The 15931-nt window shown below is 35.6% G+C and overlaps 1 long non-coding RNA gene across 1 annotated transcript; it reads right to left on the bottom strand.

The window, feature by feature from the left end:
• Positions 1 to 340: 340 nt before the first annotated feature.
• LOC107699016 (uncharacterized) lies at positions 341 to 12863 on the bottom strand. The gene is made up of 3 exons (XR_001635409.1): positions 12794 to 12863; positions 7866 to 7873; positions 341 to 351 (listed from the first exon to the last, which is right to left on the bottom strand). It is a non-coding gene; the product is annotated as an uncharacterized LOC107699016 (long non-coding RNA).
• Positions 12864 to 15931: the final 3068 nt, after the last annotated feature.

Raw genomic sequence — 15931 nt, 5'->3', positions numbered from 1 at the left:
CCAAAGACTTAAACTACTTCAGTCTGTGTGCATTGAATTTATTTAATACACGAGTTTCACAATTTGAGTTGAGTTACTGAAATAAATGAACTTTTCCACGACATTCTAATTTATTGAGATGCACCTGTAAATACAGCAAGTGACTCTTTAAAAAAAGAAAATGCAAAATGCTAATGTAATATGAAGCATCATAGCACTTGTAATCTAATTCATCAGATGAAGTATGCACTTGGAGAGCTTTCAGAACGCAGACAAAAAGCATCGTAGAGGTATGAAAAGACTGACAAACATTGGATGCATATAAATAACCTGAAATCACCTACAAAACAGTTTAAAAAACAAACAAAATGTCTTAACATAAAAAAACAGCATGGTTTGTGTGAGGGTTATGTAAAAATAGAAAACAACTCAGTATATAAATAGATGTCAATGGAAAGTTTCCAACATAACCGAAAAACAAACGTGTGTGTGTGTGTGTGCGTGTGTGTGTGTGTGTGTGTTTATATTTTATAAAATTTATTTTTATTTTATAATGGTATTTATAAAATTTAATTTAATTTTATAATGGTGGTTTGACAATGGTGTTCTCAGTTTGTTTTGTTTTTTAGTTCATATAATATTATTATTATTATTATTATTATTATTATTTAGTTCAGATAATAAGATAAGAAGTTTAGTTAAAACTCAAATCTAAGTTTTGACTGCAGGACAATTTCTTGACATTTTTAAATATATCATAATATACAATATTAATATGTGGCCCAAAATACATTGCTAATATAGATTTTAAAATAAATGTACATATGTTTTCAATGTGTTTCACTAACTTATATTTTCTCTCATATGTTTGGCCATTTTAAATATATTTTCTATTAGAATGCAATTATATGCCCCTAAAATTGTGAGGGCAAAATAATCTCACAAAATGTCACTTGCAATATCACACAAGCAAGATTGCTGTTGTTTTCCTCCAATTATCCGCACGATTGCAAATGTGATATTGATTTTATACAACAGTTCAATAAACAAGAAGTTATTTTAGACGCAATAAATTCTGTTTTTGCTCAATTTCGCCAACAAAAATAGTTCCAAAAAGCCACAGCAGAACTGTTGTGCCTTTCTGTGCAACACACAGTGGCGTTTTATTACTAAATGAATCCATGTTTTTCCTAGTTTGCCAATTTTCAACCAGCTTTGTTTTGTTACAATGTTAGTAGTATAAGTAAATGAACAATGTGTATTATTTTTCTGTTTCCCTGCCCCAGGACATTTCTGAAAACTACAAGTTTTCTACTGAAGTTTTTCTACTTTTTTGGCCACAGCTCCTTTTCTCTGTTTTTGTCTGACTTGAGGAAAAAAGTCAGAATTGCAAGATGTAAACTCGCAATTGCGAGAAAAAATAGCATGATAGCAGAATTGCATGATATAAAAAAAGTCAGAATTGTGGGATAAGTGGGACAAAACGCATTTACCTTGTTTCATTGTTTCATTCAGTGGGGAAATGGGCTTCCATAGTTTTCTCTAGTAGTTTCTGTAATACTGCATTTAAAAATCACATTTCTACTGCACACTCTAAAAAATGCTGGGTTGTTTCAACCCAACTTTGGGCCAAATATGGACTAACCCAACTTTTGGGTTAAAAATTTAATGTAAAAATGTAACCCAACGGTTGGGTTAGTCCATATTTGACCCAAAGTTGGGTTGAAACAACCCAGCATTTTTTAGAGTGCATAAACAGCCAACTTTTATTAAAAACCTCATCATGCCAGTGATGAATTACCCCTTTAATTTTTCCACCTGTGTCTGATCCTGTGGAAGTGATCTATAGAGACTGTGGACGGCAGGGTGTAGAGTTCTCTCTCCCTCTGGAGCTCCATGTTATTGGAGGCCGCCTGGAATAGATGCCAAGGAATGAATGTCAATTGCAATGGGTCTTCAGACCCTGGCCAGTATCCCAGAGTTAGACAGTTGTGCTCCGCTTGTCCAGTCTCGGCCTCAGACGGCATGGCCATGTTTGATGTGAATTGCCCTTGAAAATGGCAAGAGCTTCCTCAAAATGTCCAATCTGATCGGCTAGATTTATGCAGTTTCTGGGAGTCAGTACACAAGTTTGTATCAGTCCTTCGGGAAACAGTCATGTTTACAAGTTCCCAGGCAGTGAACGCTTCCATGAAAGAAGAACTAGAATTTGCCAAAGTCTATGGCATCAAACCTCTTGACTCAAAGATTTGTTTGAGACACTTAGTAAAATGTAAACAAAGGCCTTGAGTGCAGCTTTGGCTGTGTTTGGATGTAATATTGGTTATTTACTGAATACTGCACAGTAGATACTGTATACTGCCTACAGTTATTTAAAAATAGAAGTGAAAGTTTTTTTCTTGGTAAATGCTTGCAATACAGTATGCTACATTATTGTCACATGATCTTTTCACATTGCCTGCACATGGCAATCCAGATGGCATATTGATTTTATTGTTTGTGTTATTTGTTGGTTATTTTGCATTAATTATAAATGACCTTGAGCTTTGAGCTTTCAGAAAGTACATAAATGCATTAATATATTAATATACAAACAATTAAAAGTTTGGAGTAAGTTTTTTTTTTCAGCAAGGATGCATTAAATTGGTCAAATGTCACAGTAAACACTTTTACAGTGATACAAAACAATTATATTTGAAATAAATGTTGTTCTTTTAAACTTTATATTCATCAAAGAATCCTGGAAAAATAATGGTTTCTACAAACATATTAAGCAGCACAACTATTTTCAACACTGATAAAAATGTAAAAAATGTTTTATGAACACCAAATCAACATATTAGAATGATTTCTGAAGTATCACGTGACAATGACTGATGAAAATTCAGCTTTACATAATTGTCAATCATCTTTGACGATAGTGGTCCTGGCAGAAATAAATTAAATTTTTCCGTACATTAAAATTGAGAAGTTAATTTAAATTGTAATAATATTTCAAAATATAATTTTTGATCAAATAAATGTAACCTTGGTGAGCATAAGAGACTTCTTTCAAAGAACTTTTACAAAATCTTAATCTTTTTTGTTGTTTTTTACAAAACAGAATATATTTAAAAAATAAGTTCTGTGTAAATAACACTTTTATTTATTTATTTAAATGTCCTGGATTTGACAGACTAGTCAAATAATCAGTCAAGAAAGAACTGAAGTCACGGCTGGAAATGGAAGGTCAAACATTGCATTGTGGGATGCATTGTGCAAAGTGCGCTTTGTTGTGTAAAATTTGAATTCTTCAGCATTTTCTTTGCACAATTGTTCCTGCTAATAGTGTATTAAGACTATGAAAATGTTGCAAATTTCTTCTCTCTATTATCTGATTCTAGATTGGCCTTAAAGGCCTCGTAAAACAACATGAAACTATGGTTGAAACTCTTCTGTGGACGTTCCTGACCGGAATGCTCTGCAGTGTGGATCTGTCTTTATGCGATGCCAGTCTCAAGCTGAGGCTGCGGCCTTGCACTCTAATTTATTTAGTCTCCCTCCATTCCATTTCTCCTTCGTGAAAAGCAAAGGCCCGTCCCTAACAAGACTGCGCTGAGCAATAGGAAAGTGGGCGGTCAGCAGCTGGAGGCCGAGATGTCACGGCGGCTGAGCCCAGCTGGAACATCTGTCCCCTGCATTGGAGCTTCTCTGTCAGGGGACGGCTCTGCCTCTGTGTCACTTTCAACCCCCTTCAGGGAGGAGAAAAGACCCTCTGTCCCACTGGGGGAAAGAGATGCGACTCAGTCTTAAGTGTGAGGCGTCTTTATTCTCACGTACTCTCTCCATCGCTCTCTCTCTTTGCCGCAGTTCTCAGCTGGATTTAATTTGGGAGCAGATAGCAGTTTTGTCACGTATGGCGCTCTGTGGTCATCTGTAGTGTTGCTGTGGTTTCCACAGGGCCGAAGCCTTTTGAGATGATCTTTGTGCTGCTGTGGGGTGCGGTGTGCAGAAGAATAGCATTTCTCCATCTGTTGTCATGGTGTTGAATTGTGTGCAGATTCCACAGCGTAGCTTGAGAGATTTGCTGTCGGTTGATGGACTTCTTTTGCTTAAGGAAACACTGTCAGGGTATTTGTGTGCACTTCAGGGGCCTTTTACTTTTATGGCTGCTTTAAAGTTATGTTTCAGCTCAACTTCCTCTAAGCATTTGTCCTTTTTATTGTATTTTGGGGCCTTTTGCTTCTTCTTTATTGTAAAGCAGCTGAGAAAAGAAGAGAAATTATGGGATAGAAAGAGAGAGAGGGAGAATAGGATGAGGATACTACTATCATTATTCTCAAGTTAACCCCTTCAGAGCTTCACATTGAGGTTCTGATCACCTTATCAGTCTCATTAGTTTTGTTTTGCAGTAATGACAGGCTGACTATACGTTATTTCTTACATAAATCTTAACATGAAAGGAAAAGGAGGATTAGTATGCCAGTGATCCTCAGTATGCCTCAGTTCAGTGCTATAATTTAACTGGTTTTGTCTTTTTCAAATTTTTAACGGTGATTCATATTGCTGTTGTAGTCATTTATATATAGTATTCATGAAATATTAAAATATAAAAGTAATATTATAATGTAATGATGTAACTGGTGTATAAATAAATAATTTATTACGTTTTATTACATTTATATATGAATGAGACTCTTTATAAAAGTATTGACAATTGGGGGCTAAAACGAGTTTAGCCTAATAATCCAGAAAATGTAAAGGTTACTGCTACAATTTAATTTATTTTATTTGATTGTATTGGAAATTAATTTTAATTCCATTTAATTGGCATACTATGCATTATAGAATATTTTTCAATATTTTCATGGCAATTAATGGCACATTTTACGTCCCAGTTCAGTACAATAATGCAACTGTTACTGTCTTTTTCAAAATTTTAATGATGATTTATATTGCTGTAGCAGTCATTTATGTGTAATATTTATTGTAAATTATAAATTATATATATATATATAATATTATTTCAATTATTTTACAATATAATATCATATCTTATTTTACAATATCATTTACAATGTAATGATTTAACTGATGTACAAATAGATAATTTATTAAATTTTATAACATTTTTGTATTAATCCCTTTTTCATGTCACAGTAATGAGAATTGGGGGTTAAAAAGTTGAATTGACATTGAGTAAAATTATCCTGAAAGTGTAATGTTGTACTGATTTTTTTATTACTACATATTCATTCATTCATTCATTCATTCAGTCCGATTAACTAATGATTCAATAAAGAAGTGAAATTAATGAAAATATATCGGGTACTACTACAAGACGTATTTTATTTGATATATTAACCCTATTTTTATATTATTTTATTTTTATACTATTTTTATATCATAATATTTTTATTTTATTCATTGTATCCATGACACCTCTTTGTTCTATGGCCAGACAGAAAACAATTTGTTGAATATTTGGTTGCCTTGCCAGTGCTAGCATGCTCTATTTCATTCTTTTACTTGTATATTTACTTGTTAATTTGACGGCAGCCATTTAAAATTCATTAAATAAATCCCATGCTTATGGGGTCCAGTGCTTGAATGGCCTCTCTTGAAGATGAGCCTTTAATAAGAGGCCGTCTTTAATCCCTCACACCCAGCGTTCAGCTTCTTGAGGCCATGAGGGCTTTAAACTAATGTTACACATCACAGAGGTTGATAGATTGGTCTGCAAGGCTCCCGCTCAAATCAAATATGACCCTGGCTCATTTAGACTGACTCCAATTATGAATGGAGTGAATTAATTCAGTGATACTTTGCCTAATGAAATGTGATTCATAGGGTTGTTCTAAGGCAGCGATGGGACATAAATCAGTGGCTCATCCACCTGATTGACTGTTTGTAAAACGGGCCGTGACCTCCCACTCATGTACGAAAATGTGTTTGGAAGAGCTTTCCGCCTTATTCCGTCATAAAATATGGATGTTCCTCCTCACTCCGGTATGTGATTTACAGAGCTCTTCTCCACATGAACACACACCTTTGCAGTCAAACAGAGCTTAAGGTAAAGTAGGACATCTTTCCAATCCTCTATAGCAGTTAGATCTTGAAAATGGATGCAGTTTGGCAGTTGAGCATGTTTTGAAAGTTCTGTTCAGTGTGTTTGCTGTAACAGATGTTTGATCTGTAATACAGCATCATTACAGTGTCATTACAAAAAGCATGCCATATAAAGACGCTTACGTTTTTAATGCAACATCATTTCCATAGATCTCAACAACTTCTGGATAGGGGCCTTGGGAAATAAGCATACGCTTCTGCTTCTCAGCAAGGACCGTGTGTGTGTGTTTGAGACAAACCAGCCCACTGAAAGAAGTGCACCCCAAGGAAGCCAGTGCTGATTGCACGATTGCATTCAAAATCCTTCCTTGCTGCAACTGAGTCCCTCCCTTAAGCTCCTCTCTTTCCCTCCACCAGATGATCCAAATTAAATGTTGACTCTCTGTCTCTCCTTGAAGACAACACATCTCTGGACTGTTGAATGCGATGGCAGCTGGTGATTCTCAAGAGCGGGGAAACACAGATGTCACAATGGCGGCAAAATGTGTCCTTGAATCTATTTTTTTATTTAGGTCAATTAGTCAGTTTATTATGGTGTATGTTTTTCCCAAAAGCAAAACACACACACACATACACTGATGGTGAAAAATTGGTTTATGCTCACCAAGGCTGACCAAAAATACAGTAAAATGGTAATGTTGCGAAATATTATTACAATTACAACTATTTTCTGTTTTAATAAATATTCAAATGTTCGGCACAGCTAAATTTTCAGCATCATTACTCCAGTCTTCAGTGTCACATGATCCTTCAGAAATCATTCTAATATGCTGATTTGCTACTTAAGAAACATTTATTATTATTATTATCAATTCTGAAAACAGCTGCTGCTGCTTAATATTTTTGTGGAAACTGTGATAGACTACTATACAGAAGTTAGAAAGAAAAAGAAATTCATAATTTTATTCAAAGGATGCATTAAATTGATCAAAAATGACAGTAAAGACGTTTAATGTTAGAAATGATTTCTATTTAAAAATATATATATATTCTTTCTAAAATCCTGAAAAAAGTAAAACTGCTGAATTGGATGCTTCAACTGTTTTTAGCATGGATAATAATACACCTTTTACTTGACAGCAAATCAGCATATTAGAATGATTTAAAACTGATTGAATGATTTACAATTCAAATCATATTAAAATAAAAAATAGTTATTTCAAATTGTAATAATATTTCACAAATGTACTGTAATTTTGATCAAATAAATGCAGCCTTTGTGAGCATGAGAGATTTCTTTCAAAAATCTTACCAACTCCAAACTTTCAAACCACCTTTTCTTCACTGGAATTGTGAATGACGATGTGCATGGCACCATATCAGTGAAAAAAAGTACACCTGCTGTACATTTGCCAAAATGCAAAAGTCTGTAATTAAATGATTTCATTAGGAGTGTCTTGAATCTAATTATACCAAAACCATAATCTGAGCTATTTTATCCAAATTAATTTTACATCTCTACTGTATGCCAACAATCGTCTTGTTTGTTTCTATTTTTATTCCTCCTAAGGAGCAGACAGGCAGCAGCACACCCTGTGTTCTCCTCCTCTGGGGGTTTTCATGGCTGTAAGTGAGAAGAGCACTCTAATGAAGATAGCCCAAACAGTCTTGCTCAAGACCATGCACAGCCCTCTTGGGTCTGAGCACTTATCGCATTTACACTGAATGCAAGTAACCAAAATCTCCACTTTATTCAATGTTTATAGCCAACAAGATCTTATCCAACATTTCTGAGGTTTCTTCTCTCTCAAGGCAGTTTTAGATCTGGAGAGTGTGACTCTTTATTCTCCGTCTCAAATGTCTCCGAGGACTCTCCGGGGAGGTAGACGCCGAATCCTGCCATGTTTCACAAGCGCTCGTGTCCTTGAGGGCTCATCATTTCAGTAAAGTTTAATGAAGTCTTTACAGTCACAGGGAATAAGTTGTCGCTCGTCTGCTCCCAAGTTCAGCGGAAAATATTATCTGGAAAATATTTACTTTGTATTAAGTTGACAGCATTTTTTTTTCCAGCTATGAGTAGAGTGATGTATAAACCTGAAGAGAAAGAGAATATTGCCTAAAAGGAATAGTTCTCCCAAAAGTAAAAATTTGCTGAAAATTGACTCACCCTCAGGCCATCCAAGATGTAAGTGATTTTGGTTTTTCATCAGAACAGATTTGGAGAAATTTACCATTATATCACTTGCTCACCAATGGATCCTCTGCAGTGAATGGGTGCCGTCAGAATGAGAGTCCAAACAGCTGATAAAAACATCATAGTAATCCACACGACTCCAGTCTATCAATTGATGTTGTGTAATGCAGTGAAACTGCATGTTTATAAGAACCAAATCCATCATAAAGGAGTTTTAACTTTAAAACGTTGCTTCTGGCCAAATTAGTAGTTCATTATCAATAATAATTCAATCCTGGAATGAAAAAGTCTATCCGCAACATATTTGTTTAGAACTGTTTTGGACTATTTTCACTTGTGAACACTGCTTGATCTGTGCATATTTCTTTCCTGATTCAGACAAGATGCAATATTTTGGATAGAGGGCTTATATTTTAGTCAGAAGCAATGGTTAGAAGTTAAAAACGTCCTAATGATGGATTTATTATAAACACATAGATTTTGGATTGCTTACATTTCTTGTGGATTATTATGATAGATTCAAAGATTCAAGTCTTACATTTCATGCATCTCCTGTTAATCAAACCCATGGCCTTGTTTCTAGCATCATTTTGTAGCAGGAATGGCTCAACAGAATTTCAATGGCATTTTTCTGCTTTACGCTCATCTAAATGCCCATAAAATCAAAACAAATTGGTTAGTCACTTTACATGTTATTCAACTGCTTTTCTTCCCAAGTAGGCGGTTTTTGTCTGTTTTCAGGCATGAATGCTACGGCTAGCTGAAATCAGTTAGCCTATATCTGTTTAAATATAGATGGTAAGTATGTTTGTCCTCAGTCCCAAAACATGAACATAATCTCAATTTGCCAGAGGCTTTATTGTAGCCTTGTGTGAAAACCTACCCATCTGTTTCCATTTCTGCATTGTTTCTTCGTGGTCATTATCTCTGTCCTGTTCATTCTGAGATGATGTCCTCCTTTGCTGAAATCTGCCATTTGTTGATCATTAATGCTTCTATAATGAGTAACTGAAATTGCTTACACTTGACAGTAAGGTTATATACAGCCAGTTTTATGTGTTAATTCAATACAATTAATTATAAATAAGGTCAAAAAACAAGGCTATTCAGCTTACTTTTTTGCAAATTCAATGCTTTACACATCTACCAAAGTGATGTAAAGTCTTCAAATTATCTTCATTATGTGATGAATTAATCATTACATTTTTTTTTTTTTATTTGAATTGAATTGTGTGTGTATGTCGTGATGAGTTTTGTTCATCAAACAAAAAAAAGTTCTGGATTTGTATGTGTAGACTAGTGCAATTTTTAGTGCAGAATGCAGATCTTCTGCTCTCTGTGTCCTCTGTACTGTCTGTTCTTGGCCTAACAAGTGAAAAGGTCCCTTGAAGGCACATGCAATGTTGCATTTCCCTTTTCATTTTTCTGAGAGAGTGCAGTAACCACAGTCTCGTCTCGTGAATGAATTGACATGAAATAAATATGGAAGCTTTTAAACTGCAATCTCTCTGAAAAGCTGTAGACTTTAAGATAACATTACAGCTTTTGAAAAAGAGCCGTGCTCTTTACAAAGCTCACACATAATAGTGGATTCATTATGGTGATTCCAGCGCTGGGGGAGATAATGAAGAACATGACACAGGTTTATCACTTGACAAGATGATAAAAGCTGGTGTGTAACAAGAGCCAGGATGAAAACGGCCTCGCTCAATCAACTGAGCTGCCTGCGTGTTAAACGCACAAGTGTTTTTTATTCAACTATGGCCATATTTGACCATTTGGACTTTGGAATGAAACTCTCTTAAAGGCATAGTTCACCTAAAAATAATATTCTGTCATCATTTACTCACTCTCATTTCTTTCTAAACCTGAATGACTTTTGTTTTCTTGTGACAGAATTAAAAAAGCTAAACATTTCAGTTATTTCGTCCTGTAACAATGTCCAATATAGAAGTGCATCCATGCAAAACATCTGTCATAAACAATCTTAAAGGTCCCATATTGTCAAAACTGAAATTTCCTGGCTTTTTTCACGATAACTGAGGTCTAGGGGCTATTTAACTACCATATAAGTTTCAAAACAGTCAGTCCACAGTAAAATGCACACAGCCTTCATAAAGTAGCTGTGATTTTTCACGAACCGTTGTGACTTCCGTAAAAAGTTGACGTCAGAACTACTCAGTCACTGCCTTCAGTCACCACCCCGAGCACCGCCCACCGTCCCACTCTGCTTTTGCCAAACCTGCTAGTTTTATCGCGTTTAACCACAGCTGTCGTCGGTTTTTTGTCTGGCAGTGGCAGCAGATATGCGATCAAATTTTTAATTTGAGGCTGTATTACGTCGATTCTGGCACCCACATCACAACAAGATGATATATATATATTTTTTTTAAGATTTATTTTTGGCATTTTATGCCTTTTCATCTTTGATATACATTGAAACGTTCAATGTTATTGACAGTATCAATATAATTGACAACCTCTTGAGTCCTCCACCCTAAACCTCACCACTTCTCAAAGTTTCAACATTTTAGTAAAAATATATAAATATTGTGTTATATATTTATTGTATATTTACAAGATACAGGAGATTCCCTTATATGTGTAGACTTTAAAATTAATGCAAATTTTAGAAATCACATAATACAGAATGTGAGATGTTAGATTAGTACTTTTTTTTTTTTGGCGTTTTATGCCTTTTATTTAGATAGAACAGTAGGTCGACAGGAAGTGAAGTGGGTGAGAGAGAGAGAGAGAGGGGGGTGGGATCGGGAAAGGTCCACAAGCCGGGACTCGAACTCGGGACGCCCAAAGCGCAAAGGCACTACATGTCAGCGCACTGCCCACGAGGCCATCGGAGCCGACACAAGATGATATTTTAAGCTCCTTATGTAGCCGAATCTGCGCTGGTTTGAATGGGCCGCCTCCAGTTTCCCCTTTGTTTTGCTGCCTCCAGCTAGCGCTGTGACGTCGCTGACCCTAGTTACCTGTGGTTGGCCTGGCCGTGCGTCACTCAGAAAACAACAGGCCAATCAGAAGAGAGGCTCATGAATATTAATTAGACAGACCAAAATCGACCTGTTCTCAGCAGAGCTCCTGAGAGAGGAGCTGTAAAAATATAATGAGATGGTTTTTGGTACTTATACCGCAAATATATATTCTTAAGGACATCAAAACCTAAAATAAAACTCCAGAAAGGTGTACAATATGTGACCTTTAATACTCATTCATTTTGGGGTGGAAATGACCAATTTGAAACAAAATGACAGATTACTTTGTATTGATAAGGCTAATTTTGTCACTAGCATTTATTTATCCTAAATATACACATTTAAATAATATTTTCACACTTTTTTTCATAATTTCATAAGTAAATGCCAGTTATTTATAACTTTATATCATTTTTCGCTAGGGCTGGACGATATGGCCAAAATTGATATCATGATATATTTCTTCATTTCGGTCGATACGATATAATTCCGATATCGATATGAACACTATTAAAAAAAGTCTCGTAGCAACTGCCAAGAACGCCCACAACAGATGTCTGTCTAACAAACTTATGAAAAATGAATTTGGCCAGTCTATGACACCTCATAAAATAATTTGAATAAAGAAATTTTAAGAAAAATAAGCTCCTTTTACATAAGAGCACCAATTAAAGAGTGGGATTCACCAAACAGACCTTTAGACAATACAGCATGAGTGTAATGCAGCATTATTACAGCTAAAAGACCTTCATGAAATGTAATCACCTACTCTTGTGTAATTTACCAGCTGTTCAATTATGCATCCCTGCCTTTCTGATGGAGTCTGGCAGATCCAGCGCGAGTCTCTTTTAAGGAAACGAGCTGCTGTGACCCAAAGATGCTATAAAAAGTGCTTTCATGGAGGAAAATAGAGATGTCAGCATCATGCGGTGAAATGAACAGTGTGCTTGATACGTTTTTTTTAGACAAGTAGGCCTCATTCATTTGACCAATTATTTATTTTGTTCGTTTCACATGCCGTTGTTTTGATGGAACCAACAGGAAGCGAGCGAGTCAGCCATCAACCGGGCTAGTCGAGGTGTGAGTGCCTGACTGCATCCATTTGGTGTTGGAGGAAGACACTAAGCCTGAAGATACCTTCTGTCAGCTCTTGCTTGGGAGCAGAGAGAGATTTCCCACAGAGACCGGTCGCATGAAATATTTATAAAGAGGAAGTGGACTGGATCGCAGACACTAAAGTGAGAATTAATTCTGGAGGGCTGAAAAACTAGATCTCGCTGAGGGCGGCATAGATGCGGGTCTGTTCTGAAAATCAGACGGGAAATCTGGTCACCATGGCATCCAAAGCATCAGATCAAACATGGTTTCTTTAAAAATAAACAATAGCCAAATTAGCAAGGATATTGATTTCAAATGAATGAATGAGATAAGCTTTACTGTCCCCGAAGGGAAACTGTCTTGGATTCATGGTGCGCACCCATACACAATGACTTCTTGTTCCCCACCATCTGTAAATAAGTCAGTAAGGGAACAATAATACCACATAAATAATCTCACAATAGATCTATAATAAAAATATAACTAAAAAAAAAAAAAGATAAGATTTTTTTGCTCAAAGTCTAGTGAGCTGCTTACATAGACATCATTACTTACTATTATAGTTGTGTTCCAGAAAGGAGGAACATTGAAAATTCTAAGATACCTTCTTTTGGCCACAGCAGCTTTGCATATATGCTTTGTGAAGAAAGACAATTCCATAATACATCATGACAATATCAGTAAAAACTACTGAAAACAATTGGTGGAGAAAACAGGAAGTGGCAACTCTAAATATACTTAGAATTCATTCAGTAATTGAAAGAATTGATCAGATGTTTTAGTGTTATCCATTTTTAATGATTCACTCTTATAGTGTTCCAAATAGGTATGAGATTTCATTTCAGTTATGATGCTGCTATAGACGGTAGTCGTCTATGGCTGCTCACTAGTTTATAAACCAGAGCCATAGAGACATATGATATTGGTCTCCTTTGCAAAACATCTTTCTTTGCAACAATTTGCCACTAATGTGTGGTTAATTTGCTGCAGCAATGTTTGCCAAATGTTTTCTAAAGGGATTTGGCACAGCTCTCTAGTTATTCAAGGGAAGCCGTTTGTAAAGAGTTATTTATTAGTGTTATTTAATCGATTTAAATATTTGATAATAAAAAATAAAGGCCTGAATTTTTCACTGAAGCACATAAGTGCATTAAAATGTTCTTCCGTAGAACTTAGTATTAGCACCAAGGTCATGGGTTCAGTTCACAGGGACATGCAGACTGATAAATTGAATATCCTAATATGCATACAACATCTGCCAAATTAATTAATGTAATTTAGTGTTTTATTTATTTATTTTGAGATATTGTGATTTGTCCTCATATTACAGCGCAGTTAAGTTGCTCTGCAAAATTGCCAGATGCGCTTTTAATGTTTTTGTATGACGCTCAGAAATAGTGTTCCATATAGGTATGAGATTTAATTTCAGTTTATACGATGTTGCCACAGAAGGTAGTTGCCTATGAGTGTTCACTAGGTTTTAAACCACAGCCAAAGAGACTTATGATATTGGTTTGCAAAACCCCAAAAACGTATTCAATGCAACAATTTGCCACTAAATGTGTGGTTAATTTGCGGCAGCAAATGTTTTCTGAAGGGATTTGGCGAAACACTATTTTTATGTGTGTTATTTAATAAATTTAAATATTTGATAAAAAAGGAAAGGTCTGAATTTATCAGTGAAGCACATGAAGATGTTATTCTGTAGCTTAACTGGTAGAGCTTTGCACTGGCATCTAAAGGCCATGGGTTCGATTCCCAGGGACATGCATACTGATAAACTGTAAAATCATAATGTGTATAAAGCATCTACCAAATGAATTAATGTAATTTAATGAGTTTGTTTTCTATTTTCCTGTGACACTGTCTCCCGCTCTGTCTGCTTCAGAATAAATATTTTATAAGATGAGGAAATATCCTTCTACATGTGAAATCCCTTTGAAAGCCTCAATGGCACCAAAGTGATGTACTTTTTACACCCAGTAATGTATTTGGCTTGAGAAACAATGGGTGCATTATACGGCATGCCTCTGGAAAGGGGAAAGTGTGCTGGCTGTTGCGTGCGTTTGGTGTTTGGTGTGGCACACGGGCACAGTCGTAGCCTGCAGCAGGCCAGCATGCCGAGCAAAGCTGCTTTCACACTCAATCCCTCATGACGGAATTGGAACATACAGTTCATATATAGTGTAAGATACTGTGGGGTCCAAAAGTCTGTAATTTTCTATCTGTATATAAGACGTATTTAAGATTCTGCACACTGGTATGCATCTGCAAGGAAAATTATCTTGAGAGATGTGTTTCGTGATTTTCAATAGTAGATCATTCATCTAACTGTTCATTGTTCCTATGCAACAGCATAATTGATAAACTATTCAGCTGAAAGTTGTACTAAATTCCCCTTTGTGTTTTTGGCGTGAACAGACATGCCGTGCAAAACATGAGCCAGGAGCTTTTCATCGGCACCCTTCTCACTTTCTCTGTCTCTCCTACACACACACACACACACACACAGCAGTGACTCTGGGTCCTCACTGGTACCTCTGGGATTCAGAATGCATCCTACCCTCCTGTGGTGCTCAGAGCGGAGAACTTCTTTTCCATCCTCTCTGTTTACTGTTAAACTCTTTTTCATCAAATCTATTTGTGCTAGACATGAATCTCCATTTTGAGACACCGTGACTGCATTTATTTGATCGCAAATACAGTAAAAACAACACATTTGTGTTACAATTATTACAGTTTAAAATAACTTTTCTATTTGATTGTATTTAAAAATGTAATTTATTCCTGTGATTGCAAAGCTGAATTTTCAGCATCATTACTCTAGTTTTTATTGTCATATGATCCTTCAGAAATCCTTCTAATATGCTGATTTGCTGCTCAGTAAGCATTCTTCAGTGCTTAAAATGAATTGCAATCTTTTGTAACGTTATAAATATATTTGCTAAATCTTTATAAGTACTAAAAAAAAACATACTTAATGCTTCATGGGAGTTTTTTTCCCCACAAAATAATATAAGTACAGTCTTTTGCCTTTTTTTTTTTCTTCTTTGAATCAGATGTAATGGTCTTATTCATCTTGATGCTGCTTGGTTTGTCTCTCTGAAGACTTTTTTTTTTATTCCCTCTGGTGAAAATTAATGGGAAAAAATTACTTTTGGATCCAAAGCTGCTAAAAACAGTGTAATTATGTAATAAACCCGCTTGTAATTATGTTGTCTGCTTGCTTTAATATTTTTCTTATTCAATTTTTTTATGAGACACAATTGGTGGGCAAAGAGCAATTTCTCCAGGCTGTTTAAAGCTCATCTCATTTATTTCAGGCCAGGTGGCTGTCATTGTGCACATTCTGCTTTGAATGCATTATGACAGCCTACAGCGAGCTATTTAATACTCTATACCTAGTTTAAAGCTTACCTCAGGTTACACAGATCACACTACCCCGGGGCAATGCACTTCACTTAAAGATACATTACAGTGTGCTGTCGCATAAAAATGAGGATTTAGCGTGTCCTTATCACAACGCTGGCAGAATCAGGATTCTGTTTACTGGCTTGTTTTTAGCATGGATTAATCAAAAGAGTCATATCATATTTATCATATTTATGGTTGTAAACTATCT

The sequence above is a fragment of the Sinocyclocheilus anshuiensis genome, unplaced genomic scaffold (genome assembly GCF_001515605.1).
Source record: "Sinocyclocheilus anshuiensis isolate Anshui unplaced genomic scaffold, SAMN03320099.WGS_v1.1 scaffold18, whole genome shotgun sequence".
Classification (NCBI taxonomy): Eukaryota; Metazoa; Chordata; class Actinopteri; order Cypriniformes; family Cyprinidae; genus Sinocyclocheilus; species Sinocyclocheilus anshuiensis.
Note: the sequence above shows the minus strand (reverse complement) of the source record. Positions and strands in the feature narration are given on the sequence as shown.